Source organism: Sinocyclocheilus anshuiensis, unplaced genomic scaffold (genome assembly GCF_001515605.1).
Source record: "Sinocyclocheilus anshuiensis isolate Anshui unplaced genomic scaffold, SAMN03320099.WGS_v1.1 scaffold337, whole genome shotgun sequence".
NCBI classification, from domain to species: Eukaryota; Metazoa; Chordata; class Actinopteri; order Cypriniformes; family Cyprinidae; genus Sinocyclocheilus; species Sinocyclocheilus anshuiensis.
Genome location: NW_015537968.1, coordinates 1286674 through 1300826, shown reverse-complemented (window position 1 = coordinate 1300826; position 14153 = coordinate 1286674). Strand labels below are relative to the sequence as shown.

Genomic DNA, 14153 nt, shown 5'->3' with positions numbered 1-14153 from the left:
TTTCATCTCATGAAAGAAGGCCACCTGAGGAACACCAGCCGACTACGTGTATTATCTTTTTATAGATCTGAGTTGACTGACAGACATTGGAACAATAGATTTCCACTCAAATATTGTGTGGTGGAAGAGTATGACAGCAGCCAATTGTGATGCATGTGCACGTTTGCTCCATTTGATGTCAGATTTGAATCTAGCACCTTCTGCTTAGATTGCACTGCTATTTTTCTGCATGTGTGTCAAGACAGACTATGAGATCAGCAAATGAGATGGAGAGCTACCTTTGCAGCAGTCTGAACGCAGCACCTCTCTGCAGCTGCGCAGAGCGTCATAGCTGCCCTTCGGGTCCAGTATGTGCACAGAACAGACAGAAACAAAGCCAGTGAGTCAGAAACAGAACATTCTAACAGTATTATTAACTTGAGGTTAGTTATTTTATTGGCTATGCATTTTATTGGTTATTAACACGCACGTTCAAACTTTTGAGCTAGGCTTGGTGACTTTGATAGACTAGTTCTCAAACAGGTGTTAAAAAATGTATTTCTGTCTGAGGAAATCTTTAACTTATTAACAATTACAGCCTCATCTGGTAGAGGGTTCAGCCTGTCTCAGAAGCAGGGCAGATGACACAAATCAAAATTTGTGTGCAGGGAAAAGGTGAGTAATACCTAGAAATTATACTTTTTACACAGCACATATGTTGAGGCAACGATAATTTATACATTATTTCTGTAACTAAAAATAAAGTAATTATTCATTTGACTTTTTGAAATTTAAAAAAATGCTGTTTAAGTACAGTAGATAGATTAGTCCTAGTATTTAACAAGTTTACGTTGATATCTTTTTTCTGATAATTTTATCTTCTGTTTTATGTCTTTCTCTCTTTAGAGACCTGGATTATAATAATCTGGTGGAAGATTCAAACCATTTACAGTTAAAGGATGTGACCAGTAATGAGAGGTTTGCACTGTACTATGCTGGTGATATCATAAAGCCCAATGTCCAGCCTTATGTACCGGTATCGCAGGGAGAAGACCGGTTACATATGTTCCCCACTTAAATAGCATGGGGAGCCCTCAGGTTAGATCAGGTGTTATGACAGAAGCTCAGACAGATGACAGATCCATAGACCGACCTTCAATAAGAGTAGGTGGATTCAACCAGAAAGCCCCACTGAAAAAGACCCAGTAGGTTGTGATCAACATGAGGCTCCTCCAGTAAAGAAGTTCAGCTTTGGGCAGCTTACATTGCCTAATAGCAACTGTCTGTCAACAAGTATCTGGAGAAGAAAAGAGGATTGATATTGTGGGCAAGCAGAGTAGGGCTGGACAGATAGCTCCATTTTGTAGATGTCGATCGTGGTTGACAACGAAAGATGACCGTGATTCTGTTTTTGAAGATAAGCTGACCAGCATAGTGCAGCATAGTAATCGTATGTCTAATTTAGAGAAACCAGCATCTACGTTTGAGCATCTGGAGAGCAGCCATTGCTGGCAAAATAGCAGAAACTCTGAATTGTCAGTTCCAGTCGAATGCTGTCTACATGCCGAAATATGTGGAAGCATCTCTGTCCTTGAATGTGTGCAAGACACAACTGTTAGGTCAGGTGAAATACTGGACTCAGTGAAGGAAAAAGAAGACAGTGGCTCTGAAAGAAGAGAGATTACCAAGAGCAGAACTAGTAAGTACAGTGCTTGATGTACTGCTAGACAGTACAAATACATATTTAAAAAAAATCTTTGTATTGCAGCCCTACCAAATGTCACATGATTTCTCATGCAAGACGTTCTCCCAGTGTGTCTACTTTACCTAGGCTGATAATGTCTGATTTGCAAACAATTTTTTCTTGTAAACCAGTTCTTTGTTAAACCAACCAAGTCATATCAAGATAATTATTCATTTACAAAATGCTGTTTAAAATGGTTTTAGATGGCATATAGCACACAGCAGGACATGTCAGGTACAAGCTAATGATACAACAAATAGACAGTACCCTCTAGGCAGAAATAAGCTTGGAATTGGAGAGAGAGATGTTAAGGTGGAGTCCACAGTACACCCCACCAGTGGTGGAGTGCTGCACAGCATCCGGCCCCACTCTCAGGTAATGTACTGACTCAGTCCTGGATGCCTTATGTCATCAGAGATGTTTTTGTCTAATTTTTCGGATCCCAACATTGATCTTATTTATTCCACTTTGATTTTATTAATTGAATCTAATTTTTTAGACGTTTGACTTTTGCTAACAATATGGTTAAGAGATGTTGGAGAGGAAGAAATAGGACTGGGAAGCACTAACTACTACACAGCTCTGACATGTCTTTAAGCCTATAATTTCAGTTTCTGCTTGCTGTTGTTTTTTTTTTGTCATAGAGATTACCAAGAGCAGAACTAGTAAGTACAGTGCTTGATGTACTGCTAGACAGTACAAATACATATTTAAAAAAAATCTTTGTATTGCAGCCCTACCAAATGTCACATGATTTCTCATGCAAGACGTTCTCCCAGTGTGTCTACTTTACCTAGGCTGATAATGTCTGATTTGCAAACAATTTTTTCTTGTAAACCAGTTCTTTGTTAAACCAACCAAGTCATATCAAGATAATTATTCATTTACAAAATGCTGTTTAAAATGGTTTTAGATGGCATATAGCACACAGCAGGACATGTCAGGTACAAGCTAATGATACAACAAATAGACAGTACCCTCTAGGCAGAAATAAGCTTGGAATTGGAGAGAGAGATGTTAAGGTGGAGTCCACAGTACACCCCACCAGTGGTGGAGTGCTGCACAGCATCCGGCCCCACTCTCAGGTAATGTACTGACTCAGTCCTGGATGCCTTATGTCATCAGAGATGTTTTTGTCTAATTTTTCGGATCCCAACATTGATCTTATTTATTCCACTTTGATTTTATTAATTGAATCTAATTTTTTAGACGTTTGACTTTTGCTAACAATATGGTTAAGAGATGTTGGAGAGGAAGAAATAGGACTGGGAAGCACTAACTACTACACAGCTCTGACATGTCTTTAAGCCTATAATTTCAGTTTCGGTGTGCTTTTTTTTTTTTTTTGTCATTTCAGTTAATTTTTTTTTTTTTTTTAAACATCCTGACCTTTTTAAGCTGCAAAGAACTTTTCTTCTACAAGGTGTATTCTGTGTGAAACTGTTGGTAAGAAAATACAACACAGGTAAAAAGTGGTCTTTAAGGGATCAGTTATGAGTGTCTCTCTGTACTCAGATGGCTCAGAGTGGTGTTATTAACAGCACTACATTACATTGTGGGAATGAAGATGAAGAATCAGTCTGCATTTATGTAAAAAAAATTAAAGTTTTCTTTGTCCAGAGAAGAAAAAACACAAAACTTCCCCAGGGTTCTAAAGTACAGAGCATCAGAGTGATGAGGAGAACAAGTACTGACAATGTACTAAGCACACACACATACAATTCAAAGGACAGCATCCTTTCACCTGCTTACGGACTTATCTAGACAAAGAACACTAAATTCTAGATGTTCTAAGAACAGCATGAACATAAAAAAGCCTCAGTTATCTGTCGATCAGTTATCTAGTTTGCAAAAATGTTTTGACCTTGAATGCTTGGTGTAGTTTTATTTGAACTCCTTTCAAGGTGAAACAGCCTATTAATGAATAATGGAAGTCTCTTACTGCAGATGTCTGTTACGTAAAGAATCCCAGGGGTCGTTCAGAGGTTGAGAAGTACCAGATGAAGTCTTGTCCTAGCAGTGGTAAAAGTGTGGGTGCATCATCAGCCTGAAAACTGCTTTAGAGAGCTTTAGTAGTGACAGCCTGGGATCTGTGTGTACATAATCTCTTACTGAAGCTTTTTGTTTTAAGCTGATTTGTCTGCCACTGACAGCCACACTCTAAATAGGAGGGCTGTGTGTGGATGGCTGTCTGGTGTTGATTTAAGCTTTTTGAAGTTATGAAATTGGCTTTATTTGAATTGTTTAAATATTTTCTTCACATGTGAATTAGAGCTAATTTGAACTCAAAAGTCCTCTTCTTTAACTCTACTTGCATTTTTTTAACTCGCACAGGCTGGTGAGATGAAATAATTTCCAAAGCATACAGGGAAATGGAAATCCTCTGGACCGACACAAGAAGCTCCTAAGATCACTTCATCACAGGAGTTGCGCAAAAAGACACTCAGAGCCCTGAGGTTCCCCTCGCAGCTCTTCCACAAGGCAAAAGTAAAGGGCTCAATAAAGCTCCTAAAGCCAAAACCTCCACAGCCTGACGTCAAGAGGCAGAGACATCCTCTCAGACCCCAGAAAGAATTAATGAGTCAAGGATGTAATAAACCAAATCGCTCCAAACCCCCCAAGCTCTCTGATCCATGTCTGTCAGGATTCAAACGAAGTTATGAAATGCCTTCAGAAGCAGACAGAAAAGAAGATGTAACAACAGCAACCACTAGAGGGGCCTTTAGTTTGACCTCTAACCCCAGACTGTGTGACACAGGCCGTCTCTCACAAGAGAGAGAGTGTTTGTTTAAGGAGGCTGGAAAAGTGAATGCATTTGTTGTTACCATGGTATACCAAGACGGCCCCATACAACTGGACCCAGAGCAGGGGTGTGATTACAGAGTCACTAGATGATATTCATCGAGCTAAACTATTAAGCTTTGGTTTTATTACAAATTTTGGTAGATCTACAGTGGGTACGGAAAGTATTCAGACCCCCTTCAATTTTTCACTCTTTGTTATATTGCAGCCATTTGCTAAAATCATTTAAGTTAATTTTTTTTCCTCATTAATGTACACACAGCACCCCATATTGACAGAAAAACACAGAATCGTTGACATTTTTGCAGATTTATTAAAAACGAAAAACTGAAATATCACATGGTCCTAAGTATTCAGACCCTTTGCTCAGTATTTAGTAGAAGCACCCTTTTGATCTAATACAGCCATGAGTCTTTTTGGGAAAGATGCAACAAGTTTTTCACACCTGGATTTGGGGATCCTCTGCCATTCCTCCTTGCAGATCCTCTCCAGTTCTGTCAGGTTGGATGGTAAACGTTGGTGGACAGCCATTTTTAGGTCTCTCCAGAGATGCTCAATTGGGTTTAAGGCGGCTCTGGCTGGGCCATTCAAGAACAGTCACAGAGTTGTTGTGAAGCCACTCCTTCGTTATTTTAGCTGTGTGCTTAGGGTCATTGTCTTGTTGGAAGGTAAACCTTCGGCCCAGTCTGAGGTCCTGAGCACTCTGGAGAAGGTTTTCGTCCAGGATATCCCTGTACTTGGCCGCAGTCATCTTTCCCTCGATTGCAACCAGCCGTCCTGTCCCTGCAGCTGAAAAACACACCCACAGCATGATGCTGCCACCACCAGGCTTCACTGTTGGGACTGTATTGGACAGATGATGAGCAGTGCCTGGTTTTCTCCAAACATACCGCTTAGAATTAAGGCCAAAAAGGTCTATCTTGGTCTCATCAGACCAGACAATCTTATTTCTCACCATCTTGGAGACCTTCAGGTGTTTTTTAGCAAACTCCAAGCGGGCTTTCATGTGTCTTGCACTGAAGAGAGGCTTCCGTCGGGCCACTCTGCAATAAAGCCCCGACTGGTGGAGGGCTGAAGTGATGGTTGACTTTCTACAACTTGCTCCCATCTCCCGACTGCATCTCTGGAACTCAGCCACAGTGATCTTTGGGTTCGTCTTCACCTCTCTCACCAAGGCTCTTCTCCCCCAATAGCTCAGTTTGGCCGGACGGCCAGCTCTAGGAAGGGTTCTCGTCGTACCAAACGTCTTCCATTTAAGGATTATGGAGGCCACTGTGCTCTTAGGAACCTTAAGTGCAGCAGAATTTTTTTTGTAACCTTGGCCAGATCTGTGCCTTGCCAGAATTTTGTCTCTGAGCTCTTCAGGCAGTTCCTTTGACCTCATGATTCTCATTTGCTCTGACATGCACTGTGGGCTGTAAGGTCTTATATAGACAGGTGTGTGGCTTTCCTAATCAAGTCCAATCAGTATAATCAAACACAGCTGGACTCAAATGAAGGTGTAGAACCATCTCAAGGATGATCAGAAGAAATGGACAGCACCTGAGTTAAATATATGAGTGTCACAGCAAAGGGTCTGAATACTTAGGACCATGTGATATTTCAGTTTTTCTTTTTTAATAAATCTGCAAAAATGTCAACAATTCTGTGTTTTTCTGTCAATATGGGGTGCTGTGTGTACATTAATGAGGAAAAAAAATTAACTTAAATGATTTTAGCAAATGGCTGCAATATAACAAAGAGTGAAAAATTGAAGGGGGTCTGAATACTTTCCGTACCCACTGTACACTACTGTTCAAAAGTTTGGGCTCAGTGGGGCGCATTAAGTTGATCAAAAATAGTTACAAAATACTTCTATTTATAATAATTAGAACATTCTATTTACCAAATACTCCTGAAAAAATGTATCACAGTTTCCACGAAAAACACGAATTAAATTAATAACTTTTCAGCATTGTTGAAAATTAACATCAAGTCAGCATATTAGAATTATTTCTGAAAGGATCATGTGACACTGAAGGGTAATGGCTGCTGAAAATTCACCATCACAGGAATGAATTACATTTTAAAATGTTCAAATAGAAAATAATTATTTTAATTGTAATAGTATTTCACAATATTACAGTTTTGCTGTATTTCTAATCAAATAAATGCAACTTGGGTAAGCATGAAAAAAAAGAATTCTTACGATAGATTTGCTGCAAATTATGCAGCCATACTGAATGTTGTACGAGTGGTACTGAATGTGGCGTGCTGGTTCTGCTGAAGAGGAATTTGGATTCAGAGGGACCACAGGACAGACCATCAGAGAGGGTGCTGTACTTTAGACTAGAGCAGGCACCAGCCTGGGCCCAACAAGACTTGACACAAAAGCAGGATGTCTTTTCCAGGTATGTTTGTATTTGGAGAGGAAACGAGAAAGAGACAGAGAGGTATTTGCCTTTAACTACTCCTCATTGTGTCCTTGCTGTTTTTCTGTCACAGATGGCTAGTGGCATTCATTATTAGTTTTTCTTTAAAGGGATTCTGTTACAGATGGAATGTGGAATTGTATGTAGGTGAGCACATTTGTGGTTGCTGCAGGTTGTGTTTAGTGTGTTTTTCTGTGTATCTGTATGTCTGTGTGTCCTTAGAGAGATTCTCAAGAAGATGTGTGACACAAAGCCGTTTGTGTGTTTTAAAGCTAAAGACCTGCTTCGCACAGCACTGAAACACTTCAGCAAAGACTTGAGCTGGAAACAAGGTGGCGCATACATAAAGTTCCTTTATCTCTGACTATTTAAACAGTTACCATGTTATATAGAGTAGGATTCAAAAGTCTAAGACCACATTAAAAAATCTTTATTTTTTTTTTACAGGAAATAAACAATGGGTTAGGACTAATAATTAAAACTGCAAAAAGTTGATTTGAAAAATTTGAAAATTATATACTATATTCTAACATAAATATTCTATTTGCTGTTTCTAAGTCATTGATTAAACAAGTAAATTTGTGATATTTTTCTTGTTAACTTGTATAGACTTATATAGTATAAACTTATAAGTCAAATGGTCCTGCTTTTATTAAAGCCCACAAGACGATCTTAAATTCATGCTTAAAATCATATATTCCCAAAAGAGGGAAATACTGTTTAAATATAGACATTACCATTAAATATAGGCTTGCATCTTAAGCGTTAAAATGTGGGAATAGTGGTAATGTGTTTTTTTTTATGCAGTGTTGGGGTGTGAAGTGATGGATCCTCAGATTACAACATGGTTGTTAGATCCTTCCGACTCTGCATCCTGCTTTCAGACCCTGCTTTCCAAGCACTACACGCATCCAGTTACATCCACATCACTGCAGCCTGTGCTAAACAAGCTAAGGTCAGATATACACACCTGATTCAACAAGTGGTGATCAGAAAAAGGCCCCAGCAGTGTCTAATTTTTGACTTGGAAATTACACTTTTACAGTGGCTTTGTCCCTCTCTTTACTGCTTTATCAGGTGACTCAAGTGATCTCAAACTTGTCTCTACTATACAATCTAATAATGGAACTGCATAACAAGCTTCAGGTAATTTAAAATGAATCTTCTCTAAATAAAGCATAATGTATACTGTTTCTCAGTTTTCTCTCATGCTCTCAATTTTCCGTCTCTTTGTCTATACTATAGACTCGGGCTGTGGCAGCTCTATTCTGCCGTAGAACAAAAGATGATTCCAATTCTGGCAGGTCTGAGCAAACAGATTGTAGAGATTAAAAAAAGTGACCAATTTAACTCAGAATTTCATCATACGGCATTTCCCTGATCTATTCATTTCCAGGTATAAGTTTATTTCCATTTTTAGTTGAAACAGTTCTAAATTTCTTTTTGACTGTATATCACAGGCTTTTTTCCATCGGTGTGTTGCCAAACATGTATATGTTTATTGTGAAATTTTGAAATTGCCACAAATGACACTATCTGAATTTTGTTTCAGATGCAGTCAAATGCAGTTTCTTTTTAATCATGTAATTTGTGTGTGAGACACTGGAATTAAATGTATCTAATTCTTTAGTCATGTAATCTATTGAGTAAATTTTCAGTGCAGCATATTCATTCTTTATATCTTTAAATTTACTATCACAGTCTGAAATAAAATGCTATTTAAGAAGAGAGCCATATATCACTGTCTAATGAATTAGATTTGGTCATGCATTTACAATAAAGCCAATAATTTTGACTTGCTGCATTAACATTGTTCCCTCTTTCTCTCTCTCAGCAATGGAAAGCTATAAAATGCGTGTGGACAAGGAGGCCTTGAAAAATACTTCAGAATTGCTGGGGGTAATAGTGTGTGTTTCTATGAACAGCTATAAATAGTGATTTTCTCAGGTCTATTTTCCCTAAGGGGGAATCGAGGGTATATTGTGTGTAGTTCATATTAATGACCAGATCTACCACTGCTGGCATCTGCTTTCTCAAAAAGAACATTAACATCTCCTCTCATATCTCTTTCCTTTTCTCTCACGAGTGTACATGTATTTTATGCATATACATATATTGGTTTCTCTTGTGCTTTGTGTATATTTATTTCATAAACTCCTGCACCCTTCACATTTGCCCCTTTTCTATAATTTTTCTATTTTGTACATCCCTCTCATCCTCCCCCAGTTTGTATTTGAAAGTGTCTGAATGGGTGCAGCAGCTCCCTTCTAACCTGGGTCTCTCTCGCACGCGCTCTTTCTCTCTCAGTCTAAGCTGAAGCAGTTAGAGCAGGAGGCTCACCAGGCTGCAGGTCAAAAGTTTTTGGTTTCCAGCAGTGCTCAGCTCAGACTGGTCAGTGTTTTTGAATGGCTTTTGAAACTTTGCTTGCTGTCTGCCTTGACACCATTTCTGAGCATAATCATAGATGCCCTATGATGCCCTAAAATGTTGTCTATTAGTGTCTATTGGTTTTGTTCTGTCACTAACATGTTGATAGTTAAGTGTAATTATAAATATGTATTACAAACCTCTCTTCTTTTCAGATCTTGTTTAAGAAGCTGCGCTTACATGAACTTTGTGAGAATAGGAAGCTTCAAAAAACAGCAGTCCACATCAGAAACAGAAGTGAGTACACATTTAATGTCCCTATATGTGCAAATGAACATGAGATGGTCCCATGGATGTTATTGTTTATATTGAATTATTGTCAGCACCAACCATAATGCAGTTTGTAATTTTAAAAGTTTGACAATATATCTTAATTTCTCAGATTACCTGTTACACATTATTTAAATTGTAGATAAGCAGGATCAATTAAATGATTCATTGGCTACCAAAGATTTCTTTTTTAACTCATAACCTCTTATTCTTTAACTAAAATTAAAAGTGGAGTGTATCTGCTTTGTTTTTTGGCTTTTTTGCATTCTATTTTAGCTATTACAACTACAGAAGCTGCATCCACTGCCCAAAATCATACTTAAATACAGTCAGATTCACAAAATCAAGACTGCATTTGTGGATGGCATTTTGTCTTGTATGAGCAAGGTGAGACTTTCGACATACAGAATTTTAGAAATCAAACCATGCATACTAGGTGGCAGTAAAAAAGTGTCACATTTGATTCATTATTTTGACAATGTTTCTGTGCTCTTTTCAATTAAATATTATTTTATTCATAACTGTATAAATAACTGTAAATTCATTTACAGTTTAATTACAGTTACAGTCATCTCTCTTCACTGGCTGCATTATGGATTAGGGAGATCTTTCTGAAGTGCTCTGTCAACATTTCATCAACACTTTGCGTTAAGTTAAGCGGTACGACTGGTCTTCAACGAGCCCAAAAGAGCCCATGTTACACCTCTCTTTATCTCCTTGCACTGGCTACCGGTCGCGGCTCGAATCAAGTTCAAGACATTGATGCTTGCATATAGAACAGCCACAGGCTCAGCACCCGCCTACTTCCACTCACTACTACGAATCTACATCCCCTTCAGAAGTCTGAGATCCGCTAGTGAGCGACGCCTCGTGGTACCATCACAGAGAGGCTCAAAATCACTTTCCAGAACATTCTCGTTCACCATTCCTGGCTGGTGGAACGATCTTCCCACCCCTATCCAGAATGCTGAATCCCTGACAATTTTCAAGCGACAGCTGAAAACTCATCTCTTTCGAAGCTGCTTGACTTCATCATCATCATTATAAAAAAAAAAAAAAAATTCTCTCTCTTTATTTATTCCTTCTCTTTCTAGCTTGTACTTATTTGAACAATGTCTAGAAACTTGGTATTACAAGCACTTCCTGTATCTGTTTGCCTCTTTAAGAAGAATCGCTTTAAAATTGTAAAAATTGTAAGTCGCTTTGGATAAAAGCGTCTGCAAAATGACTAAATGTAAATGTAAATGTAAGTTAACTGGAGTCATCTCCTCTATTTGATAAAAGTCCTCTCTAAATTAATTCATGGAATGAATTTCCATGAGCTTTGGCCTTTAAATGAGGAGAGAGTTTTCATGTTCATCCATGCATATGTTTTATTTTTTACTTTAATTTGTTTTTTTTTTTTTTACCTCAAAATGTTTAATCAAAAAATCATAACTCGATCTTCCAGTTGACTTTTCTGTTGATGTATGTCTAATTATTTAGTCTACTTAAACCCCTCCTCTTTCCTACAATCCACTACAAGCTCACATTCAGATCTGATTTTTAAATGCAATGGCCACATCATAAAATCCAGTCAACAATCGATGAATAGAAGCATGATAATGTACTGTCAATATTTCCATTTCATTGCAACTTTAATGAAACATTTTGGTCCATCACATTCGTGCAATAGAATAAATTATAGGCCTAGTTATAGTATAGAATTTTGGCTCTGTTAACTATACAGTGATGCTAATATCAATTTTTACATTTTGTTTGTCCAGTTTTTGTTTTTTATTGCACCACCAACCTCATGATTCTCTGTTGGTAAATTTAGGTATTGGACTTGTTTGTTTATCTTTCCACCTTTATGTTTTCAAGGGGAGCGTGCAACAGGGAATCCTCAACAAAGCCTGACTGACTGCCCTAACAAAGCACTTGTTCTGTTTATCCACTACAAACAAGTGCACATTCATTGAGCATCGAGCTGAAACAAAAACATCATACAGCAAACCAGCCAGAGTAACCCATTAAGAGTCAATGAGATGTACGTTTGTGTTGTTATTTTTTACAGTGCCTGGTTTCATGAGCTGTAAAGCAACAACTGCCAATGTTAATTGGTTTTCTGCATGGGGCTCCGTTTCTCTGTTTATTAAGCTTTTGCCACACAACACAAACAGTAGCAGATGAGTAACAGCAGCGAGAGGAGAGGGCATGTTGCTACAGTGCTAATGAGAGAGAGAGAGAGCGTGTGAGGGACATCCATGGTTTCTGTTGTCTCACAGGCTTTGGAAACATCTGTGCCTCAAAGCATTAACACATTTTGGCTTGCTGCATTTTTTCTAAAGCTGGGCCACAGGGAGGAATAATTCTAGTTAGATTTCAGTAATTTGCCAGAGACTGCGGCAAATCACTTTTGAAGAGCTCAAAATGATGACTCAGATTTGTAAGGCTTTGAGGATAATTCAGTCCCTGTCTATGGTGTTTCACAGGCCATTAGCAGGTTAGTGAGTTAGTTCCCACCGTCAGCATGCCATTGCAAAGTATTTGCTGTAGTTTATGGTGTGTATGCTGAACAGTGCATGAGTGTGTGTTTAAGGCCTCTCTACTGTATCTCTTACTCAAGTCTCAGAAACAGCAGAGGCAGCATGTTTCGCCGTTGTCATGCCGACAGGGTGCCGCTGTGGGATGGCAATGAATCTCGCCCATCCCCTGGGTGATTGAAGGCTTTGTTGCTATGGAAACTGCGCAGAAACACGGGGAAGGGTGTACAGTAGCGGGTAATTTCACTTGAAACGTGACTGAAATAAAATTGTGCTACTACGACGAATCCCTAACATAAAATTGTTAATATCATTGAGAAGGGATGTGATATATGCAGTGTCTGTGAAGGTCTTTGAGGGACTGGTTGGTGAATTCTGTTCTTATATTGCTCAGTTAATTAATAGTCCAAACCTCTTTAACCTCTGAATCAATATAGCAGATTCTCTAGCCGTTACTGGCCCACTGTTACCGCCCCACCTCTTGCCTCAAACATCTAATGAGTGTGCGCACACACACACAGACTCTCACTCCATATCTCTTCTTTCAGCTTCAACCCCCTGTTGTGTCGGTTAATGAGCATCCAACACCCCTGTGTGTAATAATCATCTTCTGTGTGGGCGTTGGTGTGTACTGCGGTAAAGATGAAGTAGTTGTAATGATGCAAAGCCTCCAGCAGATGCCAGCAACCCTGAGCATTAGAACCATTATAGACGCTGTTGACAGAGAATTATTATATTTAAACTGTTTCCTCTTCAGTAGATAACCTTAGGGGCCAACAGCTGCATTCCCACTGGAGCGGCTTAGATGTAGAAGTTTTATTATTTCACTTGTCTCTCACTTTCATCTTTGCTCTATAGCCTGTATTCTGAGCAGTTTTAGGGCTTTGTATGTTATTACCTCATTGGAATGAATTGTTTATGTTGTATCCTTCATTCATTCAAGTCACTTTGGATAAAAGCATCTGTAAAATGTTGCATGCTCATCATCATTTTTTGGAGTGTGGTGCTGTAAGACTGCCCATCTTCCCGAAGTGAGAACTTTTGTAATATTTTGCTGAATAGCCACAGTACTGTGCAGTTTTGGTGAAATATGTCTGATTTTCATTTTAGGTAAGACTATACAATAATGTACAATACTTTTACAGCATTTATTCATCTACATTTACAGTTTGAATTTTAAGTTAATTATTAAATTTGTGTTATGAATGTTTACTCTACAGTTCAAAATTTGGGGTTAGTGAGGTTTTTAAAAGAAATAAATATTTTTTTAGCAAGGATGCATTAAATTAAATAATAAAGACATTGACATGGTTGCAAAAAAAAACTATTTAAAACAAATGCTCTTCTTTTGAACTTCATCAGAAAATTCCTGAAAAAAATGTATCATGGGTTCCACAAAGATATTAAGCAGCACAACCATTTTAACATTGATATTAAGAAAGTTTTCTAGAGCACCAAATCAGCTGGATGATTTCTGAAGGATCATGTGACACTGAAGACCTAAAGTAATGGCTGCTGTAAATTCAGCTTTGCCATCACAGGAATAAATTACTTTTTACAATATATTAAAATAGATACATTGTTTTTAATTGTAATCATATCACAATATTACTGTTTTTACTATATATTTGAAAACGAAACTGTGCTGTTCATTGTTAGTTCATGATACTAATGCCTTGCATTTAAACCAATCAGCTGTCCTGGGGGAAATTTCCATTTTGACCAAATGTCGCATCAGGGAATAGGAGTGAGACTGTTACTTCCACTGAGCAAACACATTCACAGGAGTACAGTTACAAATTTTTATGCACTCATACATAAATTCAGGCCTCCCCATGTGATGGTTGCACTGAAACACACACTTCCTCTACTACTCACATAATTAAAGAGGACCTGACTCAACAGCTGCAGGGAACTGAAGGGTGGCGTCTGTGAGTGATGCATATTGATTGTGTGTGTGTGTGTGTGTGTGTGTGTGTGTGTGTGTGTGTGTGT

The 14153-nt window shown here is 38.4% G+C and overlaps 1 pseudogene; it reads left to right on the top strand.

Annotated features, from left to right (window-relative positions):
• The first annotated feature begins 266 nt into the window (after nt 1-266).
• LOC107669093 (DNA polymerase nu-like) overlaps nt 267-14153 on the top strand; it is a 36555-nt pseudogene continuing 22668 nt past the window's right edge.